This window comes from Pithys albifrons, chromosome 29, assembly GCF_047495875.1.
Source record: "Pithys albifrons albifrons isolate INPA30051 chromosome 29, PitAlb_v1, whole genome shotgun sequence".
Classification (NCBI taxonomy): domain Eukaryota; kingdom Metazoa; phylum Chordata; class Aves; order Passeriformes; family Thamnophilidae; genus Pithys; species Pithys albifrons.
In genome coordinates, this window is record NC_092486.1 from 4482988 (window position 1) to 4506893 (window position 23906).

Below are 23906 nucleotides of genomic sequence, written 5' to 3' on the forward strand. Positions count from 1 at the left end.
CACTGCCTCCTCTTCTTTCTGAAAGGCCCTTTCTTCCCCTTCCCCAGTTCCCCTCGCTCTCAGCTCGTGTCCAAGGGGATAGTGCTTGGGTGGCACTTTTACAGCAGTTGGATAAACACAAAACAAGGGATAAGCAGTCCAAAAGAAGTGTGTCAAGTCCAGTTATGCTTTTCTGAGAAGGCTTCAGTGTGAGGGAAAGTATTATATTGCTGCTGCTCCCTGATATGTCAATCAGCCAGATGGTAATTAATGACTGCTGGTGTCAGTGTAGAAGTAACTCAAGACGTAGCATGACCTGTCTTAGAGGATAAAATTTCACTCAGGCGTAAGATTCCGAGTCTATCCAGGAATGATGAGCACTCAGCTCTGCTTCAGAGGAGAGGGACACCTTGAGCTGGGCTCAGGCAGTCCTTAAACACAGGGGAGATGGAGAGAGATACAATTTTGCTTCCAGTGGCTCTGTGAAGGGAAAGGTGTGTGAACTGGGGAGGCAAGTGGGAAGGGAGCCTTCAGCAGCCCATGTCACCTGCCTTACCTGTCACTGGGAATATCTGTTGAAATTCCTCCAGACCCTCGGAGCAGGAGAGCTGGTTTAGCTTGAAGGGAGACCAGCAGAGGGATTTGGATGGCACAACATGTTCTGTGGGTGAAATGTTACACCTTGGAGCCTGAAGCAGAACTGCAATTTGCTTCAGCATGACTCTTGGGGTCTTAATAGGCAGAAAACCATTCAATGAGCAGAATTATCATGGCTCAGGTACACTGAAGAGCCCTGAAATTCCCCCTGACCCAGGTGTGGGTTCCTGAGATCTGCAGGACCAGCTTTAAGAGCTTAGTAGCAACACGGGGGCAGTGGGACTGGACACCTGCTGGTGTTGGGAGGAGGTTTCTGTCCTTGCCTTTGTGTTCCCAGGAAATTTCCTGTCTGCAGCTAGAACCAAACACCAGCTTGCAGAGAAGGAAACAACTCCTGGGCACGTTATAGAAATGTTGCTCCTTTAAAGTCGCCTTCAAACCCATCCTGAAGCTGTGTGTTGTTTCCCGAGGATTCACTCACACACATGCACACCTCTCCAGCTTCCCCACCTTTCAAATTCCTGCAGTGTAACTCAGCAAAGAAAGTACAGAATGAGGGTGACATGCAAATCCTATTAATTCATCCAAGTATGGAAATGCAATCCTTTTGATGTCAAAAAGTACAGCAATGATATGTTAAAGAGCTCAGCACGCTCCTGTTAAATATGTAAAGTGCAGATTCCCCCGGAGCTGTATCACTCCTGGATCACCCTGGACTGTAACTCCTGACTTTAAAAGACTGGGAATTACTCTAACAGCATTAGCCCCTGTGCCCAACAATATGGGCAGATGTTGGTAAGAGGATTTGGGGGCAGCGTGGATTTAGTAACACCATTATTCCCAGAGCTTGTTTGGCTCCTTTGCTCAGGCAAAGGCAGGTGGCAGATTCCACAGAGTGGCTCGATGTAGGAAATGAGCTTTTTGAGAAGGGGTGGAAAAGAAGTTATTTGATGCACTGCAGGCAGAGGAAACAATTTTAGATTAAAAAAAAAAAAAGAGGGAGAGAGAGAGGGAGTAGCGCTCCAGGCCTTTGTTTGCCTTAGATCTGAATTTGAACCATGGTGGGGTTTTACCAAAAAATGCTGACTGAGATAAGGGCACAGAGAGGGGGTTTCCAAACAATATGGCAACTCTGAGGACAAGTGGAAGAGTCCTGGTGGACTTCCACTGCCTGATGGAAGGGTCCAATCCCTACAAAACCAGGCAAGTGCACTTCATCTCAAATTGTACCATAAATCAACAGATAGTGGTTGTGGCTTTGAAGTTTGGCATCTGTTAAGGGCAACATAAACTACTAATTTTTGACTTGGCTTTGATGTTCTGCAGACAGTTGAGGCCACTGAGGCAAACAGGTCTCTGGTCTGAGCATGGAGCTCACTGGTGCTGGTATGAGAGTCCTTGATGTTCATTTAAGATGGGATTTCTCTTTATAAATGAGCTTTTAGCATGAGGGAGCTGGAGGAGCAAGAAGTCAGAGATGCTGCAGAGGGCAAGGATTTTGGAGAGTTTCCACCCAGAGAGAGCCTTCTCATCCAACCTGTTCTACCCACTGATTCTTGCCATTTCAAGATTTCAGTGACTGTGCAGCTTCAGATCTCCTGGACAGACATTTAGTCTTGAGTTAAAGACTTCAAGCAATCAAAAAATTTATCACACCTTTCAGCAGCTGTTCCAGAGACTAATTAGCTAAATTTGAAATCTGTGTACTCCATTCCTGAGTGAAACTAAAACATTCCAAGGACTTCTGCACATGCAATCAGTCATTGAAATAAAAAAATCTCTTCTGCTGCTGCTTTTTCAGGTCTGGGGTGGCTCGACCTGGCAGTGCTGTGGAGGTGCTGCCCATGGATCTGCTGCTCTGGATTGTTCCAGTTGACATTGCAACAACTGAAGTCCCGTGATGTGGGCTGGAAGCCAATTCCCAAGGTGGAGAACAGGTAGGACACAGACCTTGATGCCACTGATGAGACTCTGAAATGCCAGTAAAAAATTGTGCAAGTCATTGAGGCTCCCACAAAAATTTGTGTGTGTTCTTATTTCTTAGGGGAAGCAGTTTTGAATTTGGCTAAATATTAAAATGAGTTATTACTGAAAACAGTCTAGTTAAGCTTTAACAACAAATATTTTGAAGAGTAAAACACTCTCTCTGCAAGAAGGGCAAAAAGTTGAGGTGCTGCTGAGCACTGCACAGAACAGACCCACCCATACAAGAGCAGTGACTCCATCGAGTGCAGAGATTCTCTGCTGAACTTCTCACAGCTCAGAGACTCCAGCACAGTGAAATTCAGTTTTCTTGTAGTTCAGGCTGAAGATGCTGGATTGAAAAGCATGAAAAAAAAAAACAAAAAAAACCCAAAAACAAAACAAAACAAAAATCCTCATGAACATGTACCATAAATCAGGTCCTGCCTATACATTACAAAGTCAGCTGAGGGAGGAGAGTGATGGGGTTTGGTATTTTCTCTCTCTCCTCTCTCCCTCTCTCTCTTTCCCCTAACACTAATTAGGTTTGAAAGGCTGCAGCTTGAGTCCAGATACCACATGCCGAGAAGAAAGGAACCCAAACAGCTGATGCAGAGTTCAGACTAAACTAACTGCAAGCTCCCCAGGGACATCACAAGGTAAACCTGATAGTCCCTGTCATTTACAATCATTATCAGGCAGCCCAGTCGCTGTAATTTTACTGGGGAGCCAATTAACAGATTCCTGAAGCTCAAGAATAAGGTCTTGGTCCTGTTTCTGTTTCAGGCAGGAAAAAGAGGGAAAGAAAGGCTTTGTTTCAAGTGGATACTCCAGAAGCTTCCCTGTCCAGGGGAACGGTCAGATCTGGGCTTGCAGTTTTGCTCTTGAGCAATAGGACAGAGAGCTGAGTGTGAGAGACAAATGAGTGGCTTTGCAAAGAGCTGGGTGAGGTATTTCACTGTGTCCTAACACTGCTGGCTGCACACAGGGAGTGTAAGAACAGACTTGTCAATGAGAACTAGGTGCTGATTTAGGATGGGACATTTAGGAACTCCCCTCAAACTGCCTGAGTGAGAACCAAGAGGAAACCTTGGACCAAAACTCCAGATGGAAAACATGTCTGTGCTCGGGAAATTTGAGTTTGGATTCAGGTCTGAGCCTTAATGTGTTGGGCTCCTCTTTCCTGGAACACATTAATCATCCCTTTGCAGTTCAGCACAGATTGCAAGTGGGACTCAGTGAGCCATGCTCAGAGAAAATAGAACACAGAGGAAGGGAGCTCTCCCCTTGCCAGCCCTTTGCAGACCTGAGCCTGAGCCAAGGCAGTCAGCTGATGTCCTGGTAGGAGTTTTTTGGCCTAAAACCACCCCCTTCATACCCAGATAAGAATCTGTGCACTGGATTCTGTTCACCCTCTGGCCAACCAAGCCTCAGTAACAGTGTCTCAGGCCATTCCTTAACATGTGTTATTTCAAATACACAGGAGAGTTAAAAGTTGGAAGGAAGAGCCTGGGCAGGTCCTGCAGCCCTTTAATTACAAAGGATCCTCACACCAAGATTCTGCAAGGTTTCTATATTGTCACCATCTGAACCTTCCTTTATCTGCAGCTCTAATTCAGCCTGAGCAGGGCACAGAGGGGGTGACATCCCTTTTTCTTCCTTATTGTACTATTGCTTTTAAGTAGCTACACATGCCTGAACCTTTGTCTTCTGATATGAAGCAGGTCTTGTACAAGGTTAAGGCACTTTTTTAGTAAGAAAACTGCAAGAAGCACCAAAAGCTGTTTCCTGGTGACTTCTCTGAGTGGGTGAGGAGCATCTTTCCACCCTTTGTTCAGCTGCTTTGTCTGAGCAAGCACTTCTGCTGCTTGGGAAGGAGAGAAGAGGGAGAGAAATCCTAAGAAAGGTAAAAGCATTAATGGGTCAAGGCCTCCTTTGCATAATTCTATTATCACCAGGAAGATGCTGCAATAATCATGTTAGGCATGTGCTCTGGAGCATCAAAGTGACTTGTCTTACCTTACTTTTTGATGTTAGACAGGTTTAAATGCTTTGTACAGCTGAGGCACCTCAGACAGCTGATCAAGAGAGCCTGTGCTGTTCAAGCAAAGCAAAGGCCTGTTTTGCTTTTTTTTTAATGTCAACAATGCCACATTCTTCCAGCAAGGAATAATCTCTGTTGTCACAAGCTGTGAAAAGCAAAGGTGTAGGAGAGAGTCTGTGTGTGGGTGCGTGCAAACACGCTCTCTGAAGCTGCCACCTTTGAATCTTCAGCAACAGCATCTAATTGTTTGGGTCAAAAATGCAGCTCCTGCAGTGGCAACCACAGGACCTGAGTGTTGGAGTGGGTGATCTGCACCCATTCTTTGCTGCAAAGGTCACCTTAGTGTGTGGGTGGTGATTAGTGTCAGTAGGTTTGACTTTTTAGCAGTGTCACCAGGTCTCTGAGTTCTAAAACTTTCTGTGTCAGATAAACCTCCTGAGCTCATGTGGTGTGTGCAAGAAGAGCTGGGAGGGGAGCAGAGGAGTTGCAGTTTGCTCAAAAGCACAGATCAAACTGGGGGACAGGACAGAACCAGAGCCCAGCTCTTTTGATTGCTTGGCTGGCAGCTTTTCCACTGGGCCATTGGGCATTTCCACTCTCAGATCTCGGCCCCTGCTAATGGGATCATTCCCTCTCCAGTCTGGTTGGGGATTTATCATCTCTTCCAGACATGGCTCAGATATTCTTCATGGAGCACTCCCTGATGGGCTGGTTTTCCATGTGTTATACACAGAGCAGCCTCTTTAGTCAGTCAGCATCCTGCCAACAGGCAGTGAGTCCTTGGGCTCACCCTGTGGGTCACCTGTGTGTCCTCCCAGCTGGGCCACTCCTGTTTCAGGCTGATACACCACAAATGGAGCCAGAGACTGTCCCAGATGGGTGCAGGGAGGGGAACACCCTGCAGAGACCCAGCTGTGCTGAAGCACTGACCCTGACACACATCCCTTGGGGCTGGGAAGGGCACACAGAGACCAACACAGGCTGTGCAGAGACCCCTGAGGAGGTGGATGTAGAGATGGATACACACCCAGGCCAGGGCTGGGTCCTCCCTCCCTGCTGCCCTCTCCCCTCCTTGCAGTCTGGCCAGCCCAGCAGATGAGCAGTGAGGGCTGTCACTGCTGAGGGTGGGACTGACACATCCTCAGCGAGACCTGAGACTCCATAAATGTTGGATGAGGCAGGCTGGGCAGTGACAGAAACAAGAGCTGGCTGCAAACAGCAAGTGGCATTATTCTGTGAGCAGGGATGGTGAGAGACCTGGGAACTTCCCACGGAGATCATTAACTGCTTCCCAGCAGGACCAGGAGCTGCCTCCTGAGGTGAGGGGCCATCCTGCAGTCCTGGGAGCCCAGGGGAGGAGGGATGCCTGACAGCAGCAGCAGCTTTGGAGAGCACACACAGATTCCTGCAAAGCAGGTACCTTGTCTGAAAGATGCTTTTACTCTGCAGAGATAAACTCCAGGCACCTGATGGTTTAAATTAGTGCCAGAGCAGAAGGAGGTCTCTCTCAGGCAGTAATTGGCAGTGGGCTCTCTGGCCATCCCCATCCATCCACTGGAGCTGCCTCTCCTGAGCTGTCCCAGCGTGCCATAAAGCCCAGGCCTGTCCCCACCATCTCCCTGTGGCCACTTTGGGGGACTGGAGCTGTTTCAGTGCTGCTGTGCTGGCAGAGGGAGGTGAGCTCACTGCACTGAGCAACCTGGAGAGCTTCATTAGTGCCTGGGACACTTTGTGGTACACACAAAATAGGCTTTAGTGACTAAAGTGTCTCCATTTCCCAGAAAACAGATGTGCTGGAGCAGGGAAAGTGCAGCCACAGCCCACTGGGCTCAGTCCCTGCACCAGTTTTCCCAAGTCTACCCCAACATGGCTGGGAGTTTCAGGGGGATCAGATTGGAGCTGGATGATGCTTCTAATCTCTGTTAAAGCTTTAAAGGAGAACTTTGGGCTTGGCTTTTTTGTTTTGGTGACCCAACAGGATTTTTGTTTCCAGCCAGGAGGAGGAGCCAGATCAGTCCCTGTGGCTTGGAATTTGGTTCTCTGTAAGGTTTTCTGCTAGAGCAAAACAAAACAACAACTGAGATTCATTCTTTGCCCTTTGGGGCCAGGGGAAAGGAATATTAACTTTTTGTGACAGAGAAATGCATTTTTTTAATCTTTTTTTTTTCTTACTGGATTCCAGGGTTGAGTTTAAAGCTTCAGCCCAGTTTTCCTCTCATTTCCATTGTAGTCTAAGCCCATACCTTAAATAAAGCTTTAAAGAAAAGAAGTACTGCTGTAACTTGGTATTGCAACTCTGTGGAATATAATTTGAGTAGGAGGTGTTTGTTTCTCCCTTTCTCTCATCTTAATCCTGTTGAACGCTCTGTCAGCAGTGGGGAAGCAAAAGTACCCAGTTCCTTCTCTCCTCTGAGAGCACAGACTGGCCCTGCCAGCAAACGAGCCTTTTGTTCCCCCACTGTAGCTGCTCTTGTGTTATCCCTTATCCAGGCAGCTCCGAGGAGAGGCAGAAGTCCTAAATGCCAGACTAAAGCATCAATCATAATTCCTGAGCTGCCAACAGTCATGTAACTGCTTAAAGACCTCAGCAGCCCTCTGGCACTTAAAGAAAAAAAATCATCTAATTAATCACAGGTGAAACAGCTTGGACCTGCTCCAAAAGCCCCTGAATTTACTGCCAAGCTTTGATGCTAATTTTCCTTCTAAGTAACCCCCTAAAGAAATTTACGATTAGGTAATTAAAGTGATGAATAAAGAGATACTTAGAAGAAAGGAGAAGAAAGAGGGGGAAAAAAACCTTGAGTCAAAAGCCTTAAATCTCCTCCCCTACTCAAAGGGAAATGTTAGTCATTTCTGCACGTGCTTTGTCTCTGAAAATTGGGTTGGATTCCCACAGGAGGCTTGAGAAATATTCCTTAAATTAATGTTTGCATAACCAAATAAAACAGCAGAGAAGGAACTCCTAAACAGATTGCAGTGTCGAGGTGGTTGAGGGTAAAAAGGACTTGTGGCTTCTCTCTGAGAATCACACACTGAACAACTTTTGTCAGAAGCTGCCTCATCCCTTTCCCCCTGGGTCCCTGAGGTCCACTGTTTTAAAGGTAATTAGATATCCAGAAATGCTGTCTAATTAAAAAATGTGGTGATATCTAATTAAGAACTTGGGAGCATTTGGACAACTTTTAAAAGTCTGACCATAAGTTCTTAATAGGTCACAAGTGCTGCAGAATCCTCTGCAATGTCCTCTCACAATCCTTCTCTCAGTTTTTGCCAGAGGAGAAGGATCTCAGTAGCCTTTAATTGGTGGGGGTTTTTCAGGCAAAGAAGACCAAACTCAGTGTAAGGAGTGTGAGCTTAAACACAGGGACACAGGCTGCAGTTTTGGTGGTGCTTAGGTTGTTTCTACAGAAGATGCAGAGGTGGCCCTAAAGTAAATGGAAAAAATAGGATTTAGGGTCAGTTCCAGGGTGCTTTTTTATTATTTTTCATTTAAAAAACAAAACAAAACAAAACTAAAAGAAAATCTAAAAACATCCCCCTAAAAACCAAACAAAAAACCAACAACAAAAAACCAAAACAAACAACAAAAGAAACAAACATGTTCACTCTCTATCCAGGGTCTGGTCTTTTGGCCCAGTCTTGGCTAATCCTTTCCTTGCAGCTAAAAGTGAGTCTTGGAATCCTTGAAACTTCCTTACTGGCCCAGAAAATGCAAAGCAATGTTGGGGGGTGGGTGTTGGAGGCTTGGGTGGTGGCCCTGGCACTGCCTTCCCTCCAGGGCACATCTCCCTTTGATTCTCCACTTTGATCCCAGGAGGTGCCAGCCCTCACCCCTGCTGTGCCCTGGGAGTGTGCCCAGGGCTCTGCCCGACACACCTGACCTTCCTCTGCCCAGAAACACCAGCTGACCCCACCCCACGGCCCCTCTGCACCTCCAGGCACTGAGGGAAGAGCTGCTGAGTGACTTTTGAGGGGACCAGAGAGGATAAAAAATGAGGAAATGGCAGATTAGATCTGAGGTGACAGAGATGAGGAATAAAAGCCATTAGAGCCCATTTGGAATGTGCCCTCATTGAGTCAAGTTTCAAGGTGTTTTTTCCAGATTATTAATAGCCTGACAGCAGTTTTTGTACAAGAATCTGATAGGGGAAATAACACTCGTGTATACACACTGCAGTGAGGAGGGAAAGTAGAGTCCCCTCATTTATTTACTTGAAGAGATGTGAAACACAGCAAAGCAGCCACTGGGTTACAGACAGAATAAACACCCTCTGTTATCACCGTGGCATCTCCAGGCTCACATCTTTATAACACTGCAGGCAGAGGAGCTCTCAGAACCTCTGCACCCACAGCCTGGGCTGCTTCCAGTGGCTGTGCTGGGCCAGGGCTGGTGTGCAGTGTTGCTCTGCACCATCCCAGCCCTTGGTGAACACAGCTCTGGTCCCTTGGGCCATTTGGGACTCTTAAAATCTCCCAGGGATCTCATTTATTCAGTGTGGCTTCTTTGCAACTCAGTCAAGCACCAATCCTAAAGAGACCTCTCCTGTCTCACCCCCCCTTATCTGAACTATCTCCCTCTGCTCAGTGTGTGCCCAGTGAAATGAAAGCTGCAAAGAGAGAGAAGGAAGAGCAAGAACACTTGGGTGTGTGGGAAAGAAAGGTTCAAACATTCCCAAAGTTAGACTTTGTAGTTGCTTGCTTGTAAAAGAGAAATACCAGGTGGGGAGTGCTTTGAACTTCACAGGCTTTGTGGGACTGAGTTGTCAAATATGAGTAATTGCAGCTTTCTGCGTGAACAGGGGGTGGCCCAGGGAATGTGACTGGGAGAGTTCATAATGCCTACGGGCCAAACAGACACTCAGTTGCACAGGAGAAGCTCTTCAAGCATCATTAGATGGTGATCTCTGCTTGTCTGTGTCTGCTGCTTTCTATTAAACTTCACTTTTTAGTTCCTCATCTCCTGTTGCAACCTCACTCTGCTTGGGAGTGCTAGAAATAATCAAGTCTTGCTTTTTATTACCTGTTGTAGAGGTAGCCAAGCTAATTATCTGTGAGACTGGACAACAAACAGTAGGGACTAATTTTACCCATTTTTTTCTGCTCCTTCCTGCACAGCCCCTGTCACACAGCACAGTCTGGGAGGCTGTGCTGCCATGCAAACAGTCCCTCCACAGAAAGGATTCTCCAGTGGTGGTTGTGTAGCTTTAACCAACCCAAAGCAGCAGCCCCTTCCCTCATTTTCATGGTCCCACAATTTTAATTTAACCCTGACTGCAGGCTGGGGCAGAGCTGGGGCACTGCCAAGCCTCTGCTTGGCAAAGGGCAGAAATCAACCTAAACCTCTCAGCTCCCTGCCAGGAGGCCTTTTCCAGGAGACAGATGAGAGTCTGAAAATGCCCTTCTGCATTAGGCTCAGTGACCTCTCATGGATCCACATCACCTAAAGTGTGATCAAGCATGTGCAATTCCTGCTGAATTTGGTAAACCTTGCAGGCGTGTAAGTGTTCCCAAATTTTTTATCCCTGTGGAAGAAATCAGTGCCTGGGCAAAGAGGCAGGATGAAGGCAAGAGTCTCCCTCCAGGTCTTATTTCACACTCTTATAGGTGCTTTATAACTCCTAGCAAGTGTTGGGAAACACTGGTAGTTCCTTGCTCAGCACTTCTTGGGCTTGCCACGTAGGCTGCGAGTCACTGTGGGAGCCAACAGGTTCTGGAGCATCTTCCCTTGATCCAAGTCCTGGTGTGAAGTGATTCAGATTCCCTTCAAACTGCACTTCAGTTTCCACAGCTCTGACTCAGCACTTGGTGTTCCCCTGGGAGGTGTTGGGGCTCAAGCTCTGTAGTTTCCTGAAGCTGTTGAGCCCTGGGATTTGTCCCTGCAGAGAACTGACCCCACGGGTGATGAGGTTGAGGAGGGCTCTGTTAGGGACTTAGCCAGTCTTCTCCTAATCCTAAGGCATCATTAAAATGTATAGAATTTGTGTTTCTCATTATTTAATTAAAGGTTTCCCTCACCTTTTGCTATAACTGGCTGCTTTTATTTTCAAGTGAAAACATAATTTTATCTCCATGAAAGTGCTTTCCTCCTAAGACTATATAAAAAGTGACTTTTCAAATGTAATTTTTCATGCAATTTTTCAGTAGTGTTTTTGACACTATTCTCCAAACTGTAATGTCTTAATCAGCTTAAGACTGAAATGGCAAATGATATTTCAGCCCTGCAAGACAAAACACAGTCCCAGCCCCAGTGCTGAGCTCTCCAGCTTGCAAACTGCCATCCTTCAGGATGAAAGGTGCCCATAGAACAATAAGGCATTATTACACTTCCTTTATTACTTTGTACAAGCATAATTTACTGACTGCTAAAAGCCCTCCTGGAATGCCTGTTTGATGTCAGCTGTCTTGCCCAGGCCCTGGTTGCTGCTTGCTCCTTCCCTCCCCAACTAGTTGCCATGCTGCCCATGGCAATTCCAGTGGCTGAATTCCTTCCTCCAGTAAAACCTTAACTAGTTCAACTGAATCTTCAAACAAATCCACGTCTCCCTCAATAAATATCAAAAGGGAAATCCAGCTTAATATAAACAAAGAATAGCAAAATGGTGCTGTTTATATGGTTCAATTTCCCTTCAGTTAAACCACTAATGGCACATAGAGCTCCTGTAATTAAAAGCCACATCTGATAGAAAAAAGGCATCTGTGGAACCAAAGCAAGGGGAGGATGAAAGCGCCACCAACACACCAACACACCACCACAGCCCAGCTCTAGGTCTGTACATGTCTCTCTCCTGCTCTGAGGAGCAGCCAGAGCCCAAAAGCTCCTGTGAGGAGCAGCTCCTGTGCTGCCAGACAGTCCCTGAGCCTGCACAGAGACACCTTGTCCTGCCCTCAGCTCCCAGGGAGAGGGGGCTCCAACCTCGGGGGGGAACCCTGAGCCAGCAAGTGCTGGCCCAGAGTCACCACCAAGGAAAAGGAGAAGGAGGCCCAAAGCTGAAAAGGAGATACATCAACTCTGTGTGGATGGTTCTCTGAGGGCATCAGCTCTGGGAGGAACTTCCAGAGGAGAGAGAGAGTGAGCATAGAGCTCCATATATCCATGGCATTCCCGTGTCCCAAATAATGCCCATGTTTCTGGTCACCCCCATCAGGCCCTTGTCCTGCTCCATGAGATGTTCCATGAAGGAGCTGTGAGTATTTTGCTGTCTCTTCAGCTGAAACAGGAAAAAGAAGAGCTGCCTCCCACTCCTTAATCAGCAGTGGGCAGATGGAACAAAATGTCTGGCCTTTCCACCCAGGCTGTCCTGTCAGCTTCAGAACATCGACTGGGCATGCTTTGGTACAGCACCGCTTGGCCCTTGTGCTTGATTCAAGCTTTTGCTCAGGGAAATTTAAATAAGCAGACAATTCATGTCTCTTCCTCTGCCTGGCTCTCCCCAGGCAGCTGCAGACCCTGAGCAGCAAAGGGTTCCCCCTGCCTGGCAGCAGACAGGCACAAACCCATGAACTTGATGCTGCTGTAGATCAAAGTTGGTCTGTACTTTGCTTTTCCCCTGAGCACCAGCACTGCTCAGAGTGCAGGAGAGCAGAGTAGACACAAGTCCCAGAAAAGGAGCAGGTGATTAACACCAAGAACACAGGTTGGAGCTGCAGTTGCACCTGATTTTTATTTTGGGGTTTCTTTTCCAGTACATCTCGGCACTTTTCCCCAGCCCTCCCCTCTCCCTCTCCCCCAGCACAGCCAGCAGCAGGGCATTAGTGTGAAGGATGCGTGTCACTGCCTGCTGATCTAGGACAGGGCTCAGGCTGCTGCTCAGAGCAAGTGCCCAGAAGCACCATTACACACCAGCCAAGAGTCTCAGCGGTGATTTAAAATGGATTTTGGTTTTAAAGGTACCTCTTCTAAGCACCTGGTTATGTAAAAATGTAAAAGCTACTCAGTTCTCACTATCTGCAAATCAGAAGCCTCCACATTAGGTACATAAAAATAGCAGGATCCCATGGTGTGAGTCTCATCTGGAAACATTTTCAGTGCTGTTGGATCCTCAAGCTCTTCTCTGAGCCTCATGCCCACCACTTTGACTGTGGAGTTCTGTGCAGAACAGCTGTTAACTCTTCCACTGGTCCATACACAACAAAACTGGAGATATTAAGCATATTTTTGGCCTGGGAATTTAGTCATTTAAAGTCATCTCTCTAAGGTTTGCAATGGCTACTTGTTGTTATGGGGGAAAGAAAATTTATTTATCTGGGATAAAACACAAAGTCACAGCTGCTCAGAATCTTTCAGCATTTGCCCCTTCTCCTTTTTTTTTTTAATGCAATTCAACAAGTTAAGCCTGAGCAACTGTGTCTGACCCTATGGCAAGAGTAACATCTGTGACTGTACTCTGTCATTTGCAAACTGGAACGGCTCTAATCTCCTGAGCACACTGCTCTGCAGTGACATTTCCAGGACATCCGCACTCCAAAAGGCAGGCAGTAGCCTTGGATTAGAGTCTAAAATAGCAACGTGTTTGCCTTTGTGTACAGCCTGGGATTGCTGAGGAGAAAGAGCCCTGGGAGCAGTTGCATTGCGTGACCTACAGTGGCTCTGTGGCTCCAGGTGGGACCTGCCCTGCGCTCCCATCGCAGCAATTTGTTCAGCTTAGCCAGGGAAAGCTGTTCCCTGCTCCCCCAAGAAGCCATTCACCTCAATAGGCACAGAGCTAATTAACACCCGTCTAAATTAGAGCAGAACCAAGGCTAATGCTGTAAAGAACTGGATGAACTGAAGTGCTTCAAAATCAGGAGGAAGCTGCACGGCTCCCACTGAGCAGCCTGGATGTTGAGGAGAAGGTGCTCTCCTTTCCCTCTGGCTGCAGCTCTGACCTGCCCAGGGGCTGTGCAGAGCCAGGGGGAGCTGAGGGGACCATGTGGTGTTGGTGCCGTGCCATGTCTCAGCTCCCGAGCCTTCCCTGGGAGCTGATGTGACAATACACCTCCTGGTTGTTTTGCAGGCTCAGCTGGTGGCAGCTCTGCTCTTTCTACCCTTCTCTGTAATGCAAAGTAAAAATCATTTCACTTGTGTTGCTAAAGGTGCTTTTCATAACTGTGAGCCTGTTAACGCTGGTTTCCTAACAAATACCAGCTGAAATCCTTTTGTTTGTTTGTTTTAGGTACGTTGTTTTTAAACGCTCACAGCAAGCTGTTGTTCAGCTGTGTGTTGGTAAACAGGAGCTGCCGATTTCACCTGGGGAGAGGCAGAATCGCAGCAAAGCCTGAACTGCCTGGGCACAGCTGGCCCAGAGCTCTGGGGTGCAGAAGGGGCAGCGTGGGGCAGCTGTCCCAAAAGGCAGCTTGTTGCCTAAGGTTGATTTTCCCCCTGAGCTGGGTGGGTACAAATCAGCTCCTGCCTCTGGAAAACCTCCTGTGGGGCTCTTGTGTCTGTAACTCTGATTTCAAGGCCAGGTTGGATGGGGCTTCAAGCAACCTGGTGTAGGGGAAGGTGTCCCTGCCCGTGGCAGTGGGGTTGAATGGGATGAGCTTTAAGGTCTCTTCCAACACAAACCATTCTAGTGTTTGAGGTTGGGAGTGTGGAGGTCCCTGTGTGGCACAGGGCAGTGGGACTGGTGAGAGATGGGCACACAGCAAGCTTCATCCTCCTCCTCCTCCTCTCCTCTCCCTCCTCCCAGCCCAGTGCAACTCTACTGGAGCCTACTGGTGCCCAGCCTCGTGTCCTGCCATTCTGTTGTGCAGTGGCAGTTTTGTGCAGGGTTTGCAGAGAGAGCATCCGACTAATTTATGGCTCCCACCGTCTCTCAGTTCGTAATAAAGTTTTCAGCAGCTCCGTCGCGCCCGCTCCCGCCCCCGCGCACGCACATCCCGCGCTCGCTTTGTTCTCTCACACATAATGTCAACTCATAAACCTTTCATCAAGTCAACCAGGTGGAAAAAACCCATTACTGAAAGAAGTGTTCATTCAAGTTCGGGGAGGGGTGGGGTGGGATGGAGGGGAAGGCAGTGGAGAAAGTTCCCCAATGGAAAAAAATGGAAGGGGAGGGGAGTAAGAAAGAAAACGTGTGTGTGCTGCTCCTGCGAGCAGCTCCGCTGCGCCCCAGGTGCCAGGGTCTGGAGAGCCTGGCAGAGCTGCCAGCCCTGACAGGAGGTGGAAGGAGTCTCAGAGAGGCAGGATTTGGGCCTAATACCCACTGATGAAAGGGAGCGTCAACACCGCCGGCCGTGCCAGCTGAACAAACCCACTTGTGCTTTTGTATGGCAGGGAGGGCCCCCCTGCCTGAGACACGCGGGTGGGGAGTCCCCCCATCCCAGCCATGTGTTTAAACCGTGTTGGCTGAGCCTCATGTGCTGAAAGACGCTGCTGGCCACACAATGGAGGGGCTGACAGGGGTGTGTCGGCAGCAGACGCGCCTGCGAGAAGGTGCTGAAACGTGGGAGTGGGGAGGCATGTGGAGGGCAGGGAGCAGGAGCAGAGAGCAGAGAGCAGGGATCTCCTGACAGCAGTGACAGCCAGGCCTCGCTGGGGATGGTGCTCTGGGAGCCTGGGTGGCCAAGAGCTGCTCCTAGTCCCAGGGAGCACCTCACTGGACAGGTGCCCATGCAAGCACATCCCTAAAACGGGAGCAGGGAGTGTGTGATGGGCAGAGGCTGGACAGGTGCCCATGCAAGCACATCCCTAAAACGGGAGCAGGGAGTGTGTGATGGGCAGGGGCACGACAGCAGGACCCTGCAGGGTAACCCTGGGCACAGCACCTTTAGCTCTGCATCGCAGGCTCCTCGCAGGGCAGGTGGTGACATCCTGCCTCCCACTGAGCCTCACCTGCTCGGGATGCAAACCCTGTGGAAGGCACAGCTGCCTGCACAGCTCATCGATCCCATGGCCAGGAAAAGGGTATTGATTCAGGATGGAATTTCAAAAAGGGCTGTAGGTGGAGTTTGCTGAAAAATGGAATCTCCTTTGCCCAACACCTTTGTGTTTCAGGCACACACTTTGATGGATTTTTCTTTACACCTGCCATGTAAAGTTCTACACAAAATTGTGTTTAAATAAGATATTAAGCAATGCAGTCCAGAGCAAAAGCTGTGGAGAAGGGCAGAAGGGCACTAGGGGATGGGGAAAGGATGGGAAACGACAAAGGAGAACAGGCAGTGACATCTGTCACTAGTATTTTATAAGTTAAAAATTCAGCATAATCTCCTGCCACCCTGTCCGCTATGCTGAGTTCCAACAGCAACAGAATTGTCATGATTTCTACATGAATTAATTCAAATCTCTCTTTGCATGATATGGCGTAAGAAAGGGGCCATCTGGTTTATGTTCAGGGTGTCAGAACCACTCATACCAGCACACTTGCAGAGTGCAAGATGTAAGTTGACTGCACATATTAATGTCTCCTTACCCTCTGCCTCCCTGGGCCCCGGTGCTGTTGTCCCATTATGGTGCTGCCATTTACACTGTCAATAGCAATAATGACACTAATGCAGTGCCTGGCATGCACACAGGACCTCCCCTTACAACTGTGCCCGAGTCTTGCTCACCAGCACAGACACTGTACTGGTTCCTTCACCTGTGGGAGGCTCAGGATGGTGCTGTGACCAAGTTAGGAGTGGCCAAATAAAAGCTTGTCCAGCTTCCACAGAATCAGTGTCTAACTAGTGACCTGCTTCACACACAGAGTGTTGGCTTCCCTCAGAATGTAGAAATAATCATCCACTGGGATGTTGGGAAGAAACATCATGTGTGTGGAGCTCTGCCCATTCCACTGGGAATGACCCCTGGCAGTGAGGGGAATGTTAAATTGTGGCTCTCAGATTAGAAGCCTGTGATAATAACTTGGATTATGGTAATCTGTGACTGGGGTCTCTGTGGGTGATGACATCACACAGATTTACACTGCACAATTTTCCTGGGTGCATCAATTTTTACCTGAATGATTAGTCCTCATAACACCCTAAACCAGTGCAGTGCTTGCAATTCCCAGGTAATTGCAGGGAAAGAAAAATTATCAAGAAAATGGGTCTTTTTGGGCTGTAAACAAGCGCACCAGATTTCATTTAATTGTTATAGCAATTTCTGTTTTGCTTGTGTCACATCTTGGTGACAAACTGGTTCACTATCATTTTTCCAGCAGTTAGTTGAGTATCCAAAAGCTAAGTGGAATTTGGTAGGTTTGCTAAGAGAAGTCACCAAAGCCCCACATTCTGTTCCCTTGGCTGGATGAGAGAGGCTCAGGAGAGTGGGGGGAAAGTCCCAAAGCAGAAAAGCCTCATCTAGAACAGATTAGCTCTGTTTGTATTGCAAAGTCTCTGGCTCAAGTGAGAGGAGGTTTTGCTTAGAAATATTGTTTCAGCATGAATTTATCTTCAAATGAACTTTGTGGTAAATAGAATTCAAACATGAGCTTAAATTTAAGGTCTTATTTAAGTGCTTTTCTACTTCACTTGCCAGCTGAGGATCTGGCCTGGGCTTTGAGTATCTCTAGGGAGAAGAAACAGATTAATGAGATTAGAACATTTTAAATCACTGTTGTACTTCCCTGGGCTTCATGATCTTTCTAATACCTTGTTTCCACAGACCCTCTGAAGTGTGTTGGCTGGGTGCTGATAGACAGGGATGATGAAAATAGGGTTTGCTTGAGCATCCTTTCAGGTTTGGGAACATATTCCATGGCCTGTGGGTATGTTCAGTCTCATGCGTCAACGTGTGTTTAATCTCTTTGCTTTATGAAATCCAGCATGTGAGTGCTTCACTCTCCACCTTATGGGCCTCATTTCCTTCCTGAGCTTTGCATCAGATATTTTGTAATCAGGCCAGTAAGACCAAATATGTGGTCAAGGAAGATGGGAAGGAGTGACCTGGGAACAGACAGGGCTTCACCCAGAAAGCTGGAACTTCAGTAGGATCCGGAATGGGACCTTTTGGCAATTCCTCCTGGCACATCCACACTCACTCCCACAACTTCACAGGCAAAAGGCAAATATCTGACAGAAAGCTTTGCAGTTTTTTCTTCCTAATTCAGAAATAAGCCCTCTCTGCAGCAGTGCAGGCAGGGAATCTGAGGCCTGTGAGCTCATCCTTCACTTGTTGACACACAATGGTTTTGTTTCCATGATGATGGGATGTGAAGCTCCCCACAGAATTCAAAGCTCCCCTTGGAGTGCAGGGCAGGAAGAAGTGGATTGTCCATTTGTGGGTGCAGCAGCTTTAAAAGGGAAACTGAGCCATTGCCACAGACTGGAGTTTCCCAGAGCTGAAGTTCTCCATGAATACAATTAATCTGTTCCTCAAAGGCTTTATTTGGAGCAAAGCAGCAAGAAGCCCAAACCACTCAAAATGTCAACATTCCTAGGATTGCTTTTGTCCAGAGATCTTCCTCAAGGCAGATTTCCTTGGGACTTTAATTGTGTGTTCATCTCTTGCAGCCCTGGCAGCTCAGGGTTGGAAAAGCCCCATGGAAGGATGTAGGAGGAAAGCTGGGAGTGTTGTAAGTTGTGCTGCTGGTTCCTCCTGGTCACATAGTCCCTCCTCAGCCAGGAGCAGGGGCAACATATGGAGAGATGAGAGGACAATGTGGTGCTAACAGGGGAGGGTGAAGCACCAAAAGAAACCAACAATCTTGTTCAACCCAATCTTGTTCATATACACAAAGTGGAACATCTTTAGTGCAGAGTTGCCCAGAAATGCAGCCAGAGTGAGGGGCTCTCTCTCACACCCTGCAGGCAGATCTTGTGTAGGGCCAGGACAAACCCTGCAGGAAATGCAAACCCTACTCACAGCTCTGTTTCCTGCACTGAAAGAGTAATTATAATTAAAAATAAATCACCACTGCTTTTAGTTTGATGAAATTGCCACTTCTATTAAGAGCACCTCGAGCTGACTGTAAATCATTATCTGCAGGATGACACTGTGGGGTTTAGGACTTTGGATGGGCTAAAGAATGTGTTGTGCTGCAGTTGGGAAGGGAAAGGGGGAAAGGTGAATCACAGGTGGGTGAGCACAGCATGTTCTTGTACTCTGAGAGGCCTGGAGTTCATAAGAAAAGAAATTAGCACTTCTGAAAAAAACCTGATTAATGCAAAGTTACTCCCTACTACTCAATTCATCTGCCTTAATGGGATGTGGGAGTCAGTTTTGACTTGCTGGCCAAAGGATGTTCTCCCAAAGACATGAACTTAACTGACAGCCATCGCTTTCGCTCTTTTTTGTTCCTTTTAATGTGTCAAAGCTCAGCTGCTCTCCAGAACTGTTAGAAGTTCAGAATGGCAACGGTTTTGGTTTCTAAAAGCAGTTTCTGAAGTTGCATCCTGTTTGCAGTTATGGTGGCTGAGGGGAAAGGAGAGCTCGAGCCCATGAATCCTGAACCTTGGGGTTTATGATGCTGCAGAAACACTGTTGAGCACAAGGCCTGATCTGGAAACCCATTTAGGACATGCACGACTTTGAGCACATAAATAGTTGCAGAGAAGTCAATGGGACATAAATTTATGAATTTGCCTAAGTGCTTTGCTGGATCTTTGCCGAAGGAACCACTTACCATGAGCTTCAATAACAGGATCAGAGCCCTGTTAATGAGCAAACCTCTGGAGCAGAGATGTGAGATCCAGCTCTGGGCTGTATCTGTTCTGCTCAGCCTGATTTCATCTCCACGGAAACTCACCCTGCTGGGTGACATTTCTGTCCCTTGCCTTTTCCAAAAAGTGATTTACAATTTCCATTTTATGCTTGTGAGTGCAACAGGGCAGTGCAGGATGGGAAGCAGCAGCCACAGCAATCTGGGGGTGGTGCAATCCAGAGCTCAGTTCCAGAGGGCAGGCACTGGGAAAGCCTTTTTTCTAGAAAAAGGCACTTCCAGATTTTCCTCTGTGAATTGTGGCTTTCGCCTTCCACTTTTCTCTTTTGAAATTCTTTAGCAGCAGAGGAGGCTGACCAGGAAAGAGAAACATGAATGACTAAGATCAGTCAATATTGTCAGGTCTCTACACGCTCCATTAGTGCTGGCTGGCCCCAGAAATGCAGATTTCACTGTGCAAAAGATCATAAATCACTTTAGGAGGCAGCAGCTGGGGTGGGGATGCTGGGAAAGGAGGAGAGGGGGGCTCAGACACACAGGGCCAGGTCAGAGCCATGCAGATGGACTGGCTGAGGCAGATCAGGACTCCACTGCACAAGGCATAGCACAAAACTAGAATAAAAACAGGGCCTGTGCCATCAGGATGTACAAGGTATGTAAAACAGGAGCATGGCAATGGGACAGGGCTGCAATGCCTTTGATCTGGAGCCAGTTTTTGTACTGGAGTTTCATTTAAGACAGAAAGCAGCAGTGGCCCTTGGGAGCTCACAGAACAGCGTGATGCAGAACATGCATTTGCTGAGTGTCACTTTGAGCCATTCAGCAGATATGGGTATATTTAATAAATCTCTGTCAGAATTCTTGCACTTAGAAAGAGAAGTGTTGTTGCAGATAGTTTTTATGTGTCATTCTGTGTAGACATTTGTTTCAATCAAGTAAGAAACGCCACCACATCACAATGAAACTTTCCCAAAGTCTCTCTCTGTGACCCAGAACTGGCCACTGCCACTGGCTGGAGAGGAGAACACCCTCCATTTGTTTTCTCTTGGGTGCCCAGGAGGTGTTGTCTGGAAGTAAAGCATCAGAAGGGGAGAAGATGCTGGGAGTATGGCAGCCCCTCAGTTCCCAGAGCCCCTTGGGGGGGCTCAGCTCCTGCCCAGCAGCTCCAAGGGGTCCCCAGCTGAAGCAGCAGCAGGAATGATGAGCAGAAACATGGGATCTACTGAATCAGTGTTAACTGAGGAGTGTCAGGAAACAAAATACTTGGAAGGTTTAATTTATGGAGTTTTAATTCATGGAGATTGTGGAGTCAGATATTCCAGTGGTGGGCTTGGCAGTGCTGGGGTAACAGCTGGACTCAATGATTTGGAGGTTTTTCCCAACCTAAAAGTTTCCATGATTGTGTATATTGTGAGGGAACTTTGGGATTGTTTTCTAGAAGTAAATCTCAAAACTTTTCCAGAATTCCCAGGGAGTTTGTAGGTTAAAGGACCTTCAGTCCTTCCCATTCTCACAGCATCCTCCGCTGTGGTTCACACAGAGCTGTGTTAACATGAGTCTGGAATATCTCAGCACATAATTATTTATCCTTCAATAAAACAAAGAAAACCGTGTCTGAATCTGACTAATATCCCCTCCTCAGCCTGCCAAGTGGGGCCTTGTGTTTTCAGCACTGCAAAGCAAGCCTGACTCGCTGCATATTTTGTGTTGCCATGGTTTATGTCCAAATGCAAGGATTTAATTTTGTCCGTCATCAAGCCGTGGTTTCCATATGACTCCAGTGCATTCCTTCCCTCCTCCTGCTGTTCTGACAGACGACAGAATTGAATTAAACATTCCAACTACCACGCTGAAAACTCAGGAGCTTATGTTCCTCTGGCTTTGGAGATCAAGGGGCAGATCTTAACAGGTACAAATTGTCTTCAGCACAGCTATGAAAATTTACACCATTTACCCCAGCTGAGGTACAGTCTGGGATGTCTTCATTTCCCTGTACAATCCCAAGAAGAGAGATAAAGCAGGACTGAGAAATAAGACAAACTCTCACTTTTGAGTGTGCCTGGCCATTCTGAGTGATGATTTTTGTGTTTCCTCCTGGAGCAGTTGCTGACCAGTCCAACTTATGCCTCTGTGAGCCAGTGAAGAGAAACCCCTCCACATATTTCTGCCCTAACTGCAGCCTGCTCTGCATCCCAGCCAACTCCAATTTCATGGTATCAACATTTAAAAACAGCCAGTCCCCAGGCTCTGCCTTGCTGAGACTGGGAGCAGAAAAATGACCAGTTCCTTCTCAAAACACCGGCTGGAGTTTCAAAGGGGCCTGAGGGGATTACACACACATATCCCACTTTGAAATTTAAGCTCTGGATCTTGAAAGAATAAGGTTTATTCCACCACTTCACACCCTGAAGGGACAGCTCATTGCCTGGGATTGCTGTGATGTCATCCCGTCAGGGAACTGTTCCAGATGAAGTCAGTGCACGGTCCTGGGCCTTTTTGTGACCCCATCAGAGCAGCAGTGCTGTCACCTGGGCTGGTGGCTTTCCAAATGCTCTGAGTAACAGCAGTTCCCTGACTGTCTGTCCTTGCTGCTCAGTCCATGCCTTGGGAACACAGGTACTGTTAAGTGTTGGAAAATCCCACTGGGGGGGAAGAGGAGATGGATCCACTGTCCTCAGGATGGGGAAAAAAGAGTCCTGGAGGATGATAGCAACGATCCAGCTGCAAGTCAACACCATTCCTGGGTTTAGGCAGGAACTCTGGCAGGTTTTGGAGTGTTGGGATTTTGCCCTGGATTAACAGTCTCCAGAGTGACTGTTGTCAGGATTTGGTAGGTGTGGTGATGCTGTTGGTGCCAACAGCCCAGGAGAGGGGAAGTGAGACCTGCTGAGACTGGGGAAGGAAACAAATTTGTATTAATTAGAAGCAAATGCTGTTTGTTGGGTAATGGGCTCCAAAGCAGATGTTTGTCCAAATAGCCAAGAGCTGGGTCATCTCCAAGCAAAAGTGATAAATAGTAGGAAAGATGTCTCTTGTTGTTTCATGTTTTCTCGGGTCAAAGCCACATGTTCAGTGCTGGAAGTACCAGGAGTGACACATCTTGTGTCCTGTGTGACACTCCTGCTGTGCCCCTGCCCCCCAGAGCCAGGAAAGGCAGAGCCCTGGCCAGCACGAGCTGCTGGACAGGCATTTACAGACAATCCTGAGGCAGAGCCTGGTGGTCTTGTCTCCCCTGTGACCAAATCCCTTCCATTTTAACCCCATGAACAGCACCAGCACCTCTGTGAATCTCCATCCTGCACCAGAGCCAGCACAACAAGGGCAGGCATTTCTTCCAGGGTACATCCCAAGGGGGTGAGGAAAGATGTGCATCCTTCTGTGACCCAACCTTTCTGAACAAATTCAGTTTTTCCAGGTAAGCTTCCTGCTTTTAATTAATGTTGACACCTAAATTTCGGATGCCTAATTCATATAATGCCCTTTAATAAATTAACCACAGCCTTCAGTTCAGGCAAGTCTTCACATTTCACTCTGAACATGGAACAGAAATACATGGAATCAGCAATTTTCAGAGAGATGTATCTTTGTTTCCAGAGTGGATGTGACCTGAAGATTTCCTCCTACACCTCCATGTGTAACATCCCCCCCCAAACACCCTCTGACCATGACCTGGTGTTTTATTCATGATGTGGTACAAGTACCTAAACACCTGTGGGTTCAGTTCCCAGCACATAAATGAGCACAGCTAAATAAAGATATGGATTTACATTCCCTGTGATTCAGAGTTTACAAATGGGTTATGATGAGACACCTCCCCAGGAACATTGTCCTTGGTTTGTACTTAAATTGCCTGACAAATAATCTAAGTAAACATTAAAAAAAAAATGGGTGTGTTGTTCATCTTGGGTTGTCCCCACGTGACTGTCCTCATGTGTGTGTAGATACTTAGGGAAGTGTTTTGTATCTTGAAGATGTGTGTGCTAGGACAAAAAGCCTATATTTAAAATTAATTTGTGTAAATACACATGTGCATGAAAAGCCACCCTGTTACAGACACACATGGAGTCACATACATATGTGCATGTATAATCCTGTTTGTATACACAAACACACACAAATTATGTACAGAAAATTAAGCATATGCCCATCTCACCCCCAGTGATGCATCCCTCCAAAGAACATCAAACCTGTTTGTGTCAACACACAGAGCTCTCAGCTCAGGAGATATTGATATAGACACACCATGAAAAGCAGAGGTCTCTGTACCTGTGGGGGTGATTACTTATTTATGCATCATCCCCACACCCCTGTGATGCTCCCTCCTGCTGTAATCTCTGTCCCTCCCAGGCAGAATTCCCTAGCCAGAATCCTCTGATCTTTGCCCTCTTTTCCTTCAAATTAAATTTCAACTTTTTTTAAATCTCTGCTGAGTGACAAGCCAGTGCCAGAACTGTCTTTTAATACACAAAAGCATAAATAATGCCATCCATCAGAGCTGTCACTCAGCAAGATGGATTGCTACTTGTCCAGACACTGGAATGACACAGAAGTGAAAGTTAGAAACTGTCTCTTTTCTTTGCTTGCTTTCTTTTTCTTCTTCTCTCTCCCCTTTTTTTTTTTTTTTTTTTATTTGCTGGACTGCTTGATTCTGATTAATGGTGCTGTCAGGGAGGGATTCCGCTTGCCCGGATAATGAGTCAGGAATGTATTCCCTGTCACAAACACAGCAGATGTCAGGGGCAGAAGGGCCCGGGAATGCC

The 23906-nt window shown here is 47.3% G+C and overlaps 1 long non-coding RNA gene across 3 annotated transcripts in view; it reads left to right on the forward strand.

The window, feature by feature from the left end:
* The window catches only part of LOC139683793 (uncharacterized), a 183483-nt gene that overhangs the window by 8298 nt on the left and 151279 nt on the right, over positions 1-23906 (forward strand). The window contains exons 3-5 of one of the 3 annotated variants that reach the window (XR_011699810.1): positions 2378-2513; positions 3084-3197; positions 22417-22523. This is a non-coding gene — a long non-coding RNA (uncharacterized lncRNA). Of the gene's footprint in view, positions 1-2377; positions 2514-3083; positions 3198-22416; positions 22524-23906 lie in introns of those variants that run through there. The other 2 variants (XR_011699811.1, XR_011699812.1) reach the window with 2 other exon arrangements.